Genomic DNA, 7,225 nt, shown 5'->3' with positions numbered 1-7,225 from the left:
AATATTTTAAGCTAACGAACAACAAAACGTAAAAGAACGAAACTAAAAGCTAAAAACAAAACACACAAATAAAGGTGGAAAAGAAATGTAAACACGAAAATTAGTTGATAATATTTAAGTGCGGATCCATATACAGCCGATCCCGGTATATATATATACACACATATATATATATATATATTATACATAATTATATGCTAAAGTTTAAGCAAACTGGTTAATTCTTTTTTTTTTTTTTAATTATAAAAACCGAAAGAAAAACTAAAATAATTGTAAAAAGTTCACAAAAATATGATCAGATGAATAATATATATATATAAAGAAAAAAAGAGAGAGAGAGAGATGATCATTTTATTTATTTGTTTGCCAGATTCCACAGGTTCCACAGGTTCCACAGGTTCCACAGGTTCCACGCGAACTCCATTCATTTGACAGCTGCATTGGATTGATTGTGGATCATCAGTGGAGATCCAAGTTTGGAGGATAAACTAAATACAAAACAAAGTCCATGATGTGTAAGTTGAGCTCTAAGAACTGTCAGAACTGTTCTGCCTTTCCGGCAGGACATAGACTCTTAACTGACTCTTCCTTGTGTATTCCTTGATGGATCACGTAAACCTTCAGCGGTCTAAGTGGTCGAATGGCAATGGTTTTTCTCTGGACTTGAACAAATAACTTTAAAATGTGTAAAATATTTCAGAGTTTTATTGCATGGAATTCGGCATAATCCTCGCCCCAAAAAACTCCTCTGTGTGCTACCCGGATACACACCTGATTGGATGGATGGGTATAAATTACTCAAAACTTGAGTGTGGTCTTAAGAGATCCTTGGAATTCGGCTCAGTAAATAACCCGATCGTCAGCAGCTACCAAAATATACCCCAAAAGCAAACTTCTGTGGCAGCGTCGTCGCCTCTTTCCCCTGCTGCTCGTGCACCTTCTTGTTTGTGTATTTATTGGCATTCGTTGGGGCACGCGTCCGCGTCTGCCTCTGTGGCTTGCGGCTTTGTCGCGTCGAGTCGAGTCGAGTCCCTCTGATCCCAAAAGCCCTTCGACTTCAACCGTCTGTGCCTTGACAACAATTGTTGAGGCGACTGACTCCCCGACAACGACGCGAAGCGAAGCGAAACGAAACGAAACGAATCGAGGCAGGGCTGGGCAGGGCAGTGTCGAGTCAGCCATCAGCATCATAAACCATTAATTTAGCTCATAAAAACATGCCACGCCCCAGCACAAAAGTGGCTGCTTATTCCACTGCGTATTATTCCACTCAAACACAAATACAAATACAATGGAGGAAAGGATATCCATCCTTAACTTTAGAGGAGGTTAATCCCGACTACCGACTACCGACTACCCGCCCCTTCGATTATTATTATTTTCTATTAATTATGTTAATGTGAAATTCATTTGCCATTTGCCATTTGCCATTTGCGGCTAATTGTCGCACCAGGAGGCACGTGCCGCTCGTGCCATTAAATCAGATTGAGCATCGCTGAGAATAGAATCCTTTCTATCTGGCAGATACATCGATTGCGATTTGTACTTGGATTCCTATTCGGATTTCTATTCCCAAAGTTCTCAAATGCTGTGCCCTCCATTGTTATCTGGACAGACAGACAGAGAGAGAGAGAGAGAGAGAGAGAGAGACACGCGACTCGCAGTTCGAGTTCCCCAGTTCCCTGCCAATCCATCTCCATCATCATCATCAGTCGTCGTGGTCGTCGCCATCAATGGGCGCGTGTTGCTTATAGAATTACCAACTAATTCGGTATTTATGAGGCTTCGTCGAGTGCAGTTTGCGGGTCTAGGAATTGCTAGGGTTCGTTCTGTTCTTTGCTGTCTTGGGGGGGGGCTGTCGCCTTCGCCGTAGCCCGAAGAAGCCAGCAAATTGAGATGCTCCCCCTGCGCGAAATTGTTTTTAATCTTTACGTTGCGCCTTTTAGCATCGCGTAACCCCACACCAAAGCACACAGCCACTGAAAAGAGATGGTCCTCAAGGACCAGTCAAAGCTACCCAATTTCAGTTCCACAAAACACACACACGACCTGTGTCTCATTATTTTGTCGAAGGCCGCTCCCTTTTTTTGTTGGGGGTTGGTAGGACATTGGAAGAACAGGCAGACAGACAGACAAGCCTCCCCACCGCTAGCCGCCTGCCGCTTGCCGCTTGCCGCTTGCTGCCGCCTGATTTGGCCGCATTTCCACGATAAGGTTCCACAGATGGAACACAGAGATTTGTCCGCAAACGAAAATGCCAATTAATTTTCGGGCTCTGCCAGAGCACAGGCTGCTCATCAAGCTTTGCTAAACAGCTCCGACAATCATTTGGGAAAGTATCCGCAGGGAGCCTGTTTAAAGGCGGTCGTTGGAGCAGGGAAAAGCCCATAAAGTTATCCTCCTGAAATGTGAGACATATTAGCTACAGATTCTTCAGATTACTCACCATTGCAATTGAAACATTAGTTATGCAAATTTCACAGCAAATTCCGTGTGATCAGCATATTGATTCAAAGAAACGTAAGGAGAACTCCAGCATGGTTTGGTTTCTATACAAATTCGGTCAAATGCATGGAAGCTCGATTAGATCTTTCAGATGATGGGCATTTTGGGTACCCAATCAGCCGCTTCTTGCGGGTAACAATTTCTCATTTTCTGTGACTCTAATTTGAGGAGTATCTGCATGGTTCGTAGAGTTCGTTTTATGTGCACTTAAAATACATTCCCATCGAAGAGATGGATGTTGTTGCTCGGCGGTTGGCTGGCGTTCGTCGATTTGACTGGCGGCACGTGACCTGCTCCTGCTCCTGCTCCTGCTCCTGTGATGCCAATCATCATTCGATGATGTGGTACTGCTCCTTGACTATGTTTTCATCTTTCACGCTGAGCGCGCGGCGAGCTGCCTTTTTGGCATTTTATTTATCAACTTAATTTGTAAGAGAGCCACCCCCTTGTGCCGTGGCACAGGCACAGCCGGTGGCGGTGGCGGTGGCTTCTGCACTTTGCCGATAATGTGCGGCGTGTGTGTTTATTGTGATTTGTGGCACGCACTGGCCCCGGGATGCCATACCCCACCATGCCCCCGAACCAGCAGACTCTCTCTGTGCGTCAGGTTGAATGTCTTCGAAGTGGTCCGTTCGCTGGGAAAAAAGAACTTATGCTAAATAGGCAAAAAAAAATGAAGTTGACGAGGCAGCAGGGGTGAGAGGGGTGGCCAAAACAAAGTAACCGAGATAAGAAAAAAAAAAAAGGCTCTTAATTAATGGAAGCCGGCCCCTCATTATTGTCCGACGATCATGCTAATTTCAGCTGTTAACGGATCGTATCTTGGATCCCATCCACAATCGCGCATCGCATCCGAAGCTTGACAAATTGTTCAGCGCCAGCGCCAGGCGAACATTCTGTTGCGCTGACGATCAATCAACGAGTGCGAAAGTTTGCTGAAACCATCCGAGTGAAAGAGAGAGAGAGAGAAAGATTGAGCGAGCTTAATGAGTGATCCAAAGCTTTTTGCTTGCGAAACAAACGAACGGAGAAAAGGCCTGACCCACAGGCACAGAACTTTCAAGCACACACGAACACACACACACACACACATATGCAGCCATACGCCTGCTGCAGTTGTTCAATTGCATCGGCTGGAAGAGAGAGAGAGAGAGAGCGAGTGAGAGAAGGGAGCGCAGGGGAGCGCAGGGGAGCGTGGCTTGTTTGCACAGGTGAGCGCCTTATCAGCTTATCTGCACTCTCTTTCGGTCTGCCTGTCAACGTCTGTGTTACTTCTACTAATTTGCCTTACAGCTCCAGCAATTTGCGCCTCATCAAAGAATGGCACTAAAAACAACACCGCTGCAAGCACAGGGATGCCTCAAAAGCCAGCACTAAAAGGGAACTTCCAGAATGCAGTTCGGCAGGCGGCTCAAGCCACTCAAAGCTCACATTCAGTGCTCAGAGATCGCCACTGACTTTACGAAACAACAACAACAGCAACCCAACCAAATTCCCCGCTTCCCATTGCTTAACCCACCGCCTACCCTACCATACCCTGCACATCATCAGCCACGTCTCTGGGAGACTGAAGATGGTAAATGGAAAGACGGACGGGAGATGAGACTAACAAAAGGTTAAGCTTAATTTGATTAATTAGTATAAAAAATGTTTTCCAAAAGTTCCCCACTAAAGCTTATAGCCAAGAGCCAACAACAAATAAGTAAACGATGATTCCAACCAAAAATTATGTATGTACAGTACATATTTATGTACATCTGTACATATGTACATATGAATGTATTCGTATCTGTTTGCCCCTTTTGTTTTGCTGCGGAATGTGCTACTTGTATTGAAAAATGGTCCCCCCCCACAAAAGATGAGACTCGAAAATCGACTTCGTATGGGTATTTACGATAATAATACTCAGATATGTATGTATGGATGTACATGGAATGGACAGTGGACAGTGGACAGTGGCCAGTGCTTTAGCATATATAAAGCGTGCGATTCAAGTTGAATTATTTATGCGGTTTTGTTTTTCTGCTATTTTTACAGCGATGCGAAGCAACGCATTGATTATTGCTTTTTAAATACAATATTTAAATGAATGGCAATAAATAATGCAGTTTGTGTCGCTCTGCCGGTGCTCTGTTGTGTTTCTCTGCCTCTTTTGTCAGGGCTGACGATCTGATCCGACATTGTCATTGCATAAATTTCGGCTTTTTACAGCACGAAAAGCAAAGCAAAGCAAAGCAACAAAGCGTTCCGTTCGTTAAGGGAAGTCCAAATAAATAAATATCCATACCCATACCCATACCGATGTGTTTTTCTTTCTTTCTTCAAAGGTGCAACAACAACCCCAGGGGCCCCAGGGCCCCCTACAGCAGTTGAGGGACGCAAACTCAATGGAACTCCACCTGAGAGCTGTTATATCAGGGATTAACTTACACAAACTAACCCCCCAGGATCAAGGCTCACTTGAATTCATAAATTGTAATGCATTTAAAACTATACGAACACCATTCCCAATATTATTAGGTAATTTTAGGAGCCTTGCCAACAATAATTTCTCTTGTAGACATTTTCCACATTTATTCCTATGAGAAAAACACTTTCCACTCACTGTAGGTCTATTTCCTGTGTGTGGAAACCCTTTATTGGTGGTATAATTAAACATAACTGGTTGTGTTTATCAATCAAAGCCTAAACTTTCGAGTAATCCCTCTCTTGATGTAAATTTTCACTCCAAAAGCATCACAACTGGCCATGTAAGAGTTTGCACTTTAAAGTCATCTTCCCAATAGTGACAAGAAGCCAATTCCTCAAATATTTCCATACATTTCACTGTTTTTCCCTTGAACACTTCAATTTCAATCTTTAGTCCAGCACAATGTGTTCCCGCAACTGTTCCCGCCCCACAAGTGTTCCCACTTATTGCTGTCCAAATGGCTTCCACATGCCATCCACATGGATTCCAGTTGCGGCCACGAGACCATTCATCGCGCATATTGCCATCTCGTTTTGTGGAGGGGGCGTCAACCAAGGGCGCAACGACACGGCGCTGCTCTGCGCCTCTGCCGGTGCTCTGCCGCGCTCTGAAATTGTCGCCATTGCAGTTTTGGTGTGCGAGTGAGACGAGCATATGGCTTCCACATAGCGGCAGCTGTGCATCTGTGTGCGCGTCTCTGTGTGTACGTGTGTGTGTTTGTTTGCGTTTTGCCGTTGCTTACATTAATGTTTCGCTCTCCTGCGCTCGCTCTCGCCTGCTCGCTTGCTCTTCCCCTCTCCCCGTGCTTCGGAAGGAACCGAGAAGCCAGCCACCATCCGACGCAACATTTTTCGCCTCTCTCACTACAAAGTCAGAATTCTCTTGGCTGCTGTGCCGATATATGGGGCTCGAGGGTGGGGTTTGGGATGCTGGTGGTAGGGGTTGTTGGTTGGGGCCGATACGCTATGGGGCTGATTCTTTCCTCTTTTTTGTTTCCTTTAGTCTCCCAATTTGTTCCCTCCTTTCGCTTATTTCCAAGTATTTTTCTTTCGGTTTCGTTATTTTGTTGTTCCCTTCTTCATTTTCGGGACGAACGAATTTTTTCCTTTCAATTTTCCCCACACCCCCAGCACAAAAATCAATCCCCTCACCACCACAGGGCCCCCTCGCCTATATGGTTGATATATAAGCTCCCATCCCCCCAAGCACACACACACACACACAGACGCACAACCTCCTTTCGAACTCCTACACTGTGTGCCAAAATGTTGTACTTTATGTACAGCCACCAGCGGCAGCACGAAGGGGTGGTTCCGTAGGGGTAGCAGGCCAAAAAGAGATAACGAACTAACTAACTAACTAACGGTGAAATCAAAATCATGCAGGCAAAAATGTTGCCTCCGATTAGGGGCGACAGGAGAGAGTTGTTTATGCCGAAAGAGGCGAAAGAGCTGGCTATGTATTAGGGCTGATATGTACAACAACAAGAGTAGGAAGTGGAAGTGGGAAGTGGAAGTGGGCCTCGTGCACTTTAGAAAAAGAAAAGAAAGATCCAATCCAGAGCACAGTTTGTGCTCTCTAAACTTCTCCTAAACGCTTCCTACTTGAACGTTGCCTCCATTTGGCAACAAAATTCTCCATTTTCCAGTGGGGTTTCAAACATTTGCCTTGTGCAGGACCTAGGCATTTCCCATTGTTTCGGATTAATCGAGGGACCATGGCTATTAGAGCAAAATCTGATGCTGGCTTGGGAGCCTTGGGCTAGTGCACATTTTCCCTAATGGAAAGTTATGGGCCAAAATTCAACGCTTCTCTGGATTGAAGTGCCGGAACTCCAACCGCTTTACAGTGCCCAACTAGTTCTCTATATTACCAGAATTCGCCACTTAAATATGTGTATATTATATAAATATTATTATATATAGTTATAAGACTAGACTCGGCGTAAAAAACTTGGACAAAACGCAAACAAGACACGAGTCCACAATCAAATCAAATGAAAAATGAGCAGATTTTCTTTGGCATTATTATTGTTGTTATTATTATTTGGTATTATTCTTCTGCTCACAATCTGTTGTTTATTGTTTTAATTTGTGCTGTGTTGTGTGTGTGTTTGTGTGTGTTTTTGCTGGCTTTTTGGGTAATTTGTTGATTAAAACAACAACAAAAATTGAGGGGAAGGTCTCACCTGCCTGTCCTCTGTCTGTCCGCCCGTTTGCTCTTTGTCCCTCTGTTTCTGGCATTAAGCAT

The sequence above is a fragment of the Drosophila guanche genome, unplaced genomic scaffold (assembly GCF_900245975.1).
Source record: "Drosophila guanche unplaced genomic scaffold, DGUA_6, whole genome shotgun sequence".
In the NCBI taxonomy this organism is placed as follows: domain Eukaryota; kingdom Metazoa; phylum Arthropoda; class Insecta; order Diptera; family Drosophilidae; genus Drosophila; species Drosophila guanche.
Note: the sequence above shows the minus strand (reverse complement) of the source record.